This window comes from Pseudophryne corroboree, chromosome 1 (assembly GCF_028390025.1).
Source record: "Pseudophryne corroboree isolate aPseCor3 chromosome 1, aPseCor3.hap2, whole genome shotgun sequence".
NCBI classification, from domain to species: domain Eukaryota; kingdom Metazoa; phylum Chordata; class Amphibia; order Anura; family Myobatrachidae; genus Pseudophryne; species Pseudophryne corroboree.
Window position 1 is genome coordinate 1100899350 of NC_086444.1, and position 1730 is coordinate 1100901079.

A 1730-nucleotide genomic window follows, 5' to 3' on the forward strand; every position below is an offset into this window, starting at 1 on the left:
ATTACCTGTTGACAAGAAGGAGAGACAGGAGTCAATTTTGAATATCAGTTGAAGATGTAACTAATGAAACACAGGTATAACACAGCTGTTTTGTGCTGCCACTTTATAACTAGCCACTTCATAAAATAGCCACTGCAGCGTCCTAATAGGCCTGGCGTCCTATGCTTTACTGACTAAATAGGTCTACAAACATATGTCCTGATTACAACCCCCTCCCCCACACAACAACCCTCCCACCAATAGGTGTTAATCAGCTAACAAATGTGAGGTTTGAAAACCCAAGTCAATCACTATAAGTTTTTGCACACTACAGATATTAAACCACTTAAAACAATTTTATAAACATACAATGTAATGTGCAATGTTCTGCAAATAATTACCTGTTGACAAGAAGGAGAGACAGGAGTCAATTTTGAATATCAGTTGAAGATGTAACTAATGAAACACAGGTATAACACAGCTGTTTTGTGCTGCCACTTTATAACTAGCCACTTCATAAAATAGCCACTGCAGCGTCCTAATAGGCCTGGCGTCCTATGCTTTACTGACTAAATAGGTCTACAAACATATGTCCTGATTACAACCCCCTCCCCCACACAACAACCCTCCCACCAATAGGTGTTAATCAGCTAACAAATGTGAGGTTTGAAAACCCAAGTCAATCACTATAAGTTTTTGCACACTACAGATATTAAACCACTTAAAACAATTTTATAAACATACAATGTAATGTGCAATGTTCTGCAAATAATTACCTGTTGACAAGAAGGAGAGACAGGAGTCAATTTTGAATATCAGTTGAAGATGTAACTAATGAAACACAGGTATAACACAGCTGTTTTGTGCTGCCACTTTATAACTAGCCACTTCATAAAATAGCCACTGCAGCGTCCTAATAGGCCTGGCGTCCTATGCTTTACTGACTAAATAGGTCTACAAACATATGTCCTGATTACAACCCCCTCCCCCACACAACAACCCTCCCACCAATAGGTGTTAATCAGCTAACAAATGTGAGGTTTGAAAACCCAAGTCAATCACTATAAGTTTTTGCACACTACAGATATTAAACCACTTAAAACAATTTTATAAACATACAATGTAATGTGCAATGTTCTGCAAATAATTACCTGTTGACAAGAAGGAGAGACAGGAGTCAATTTTGAATATCAGTTGAAGATGTAACTAATGAAACACAGGTATAACACAGCTGTTTTGTGCTGCCACTTTATAACTAGCCACTTCATAAAATAGCCACTGCAGCGTCCTAATAGGCCTGGCGTCCTATGCTTTACTGACTAAATAGGTCTACAAACATATGTCCTGATTACAACCCCCTCCCCCACACAACAACCCTCCCACCAATAGGTGTTAATCAGCTAACAAATGTGAGGTTTGAAAACCCAAGTCAATCACTATAAGTTTTTGCACACTACAGATATTAAACCACTTAAAACAATTTTATAAACATACAATGTAATGTGCAATGTTCTGCAAATAATTACCTGTTGACAAGAAGGAGAGACAGGAGTCAATTTTGAATATCAGTTGAAGATGTAACTAATGAAACACAGGTATAACACAGCTGTTTTGTGCTGCCACTTTATAACTAGCCACTTCATAAAATAGCCACTGCAGCGTCCTAATAGGCCTGGCGTCCTATGCTTTACTGACTAAATAGGTCTACAAACATATGTCCTGATTACAACCCCCTCCCCCACACAACAACC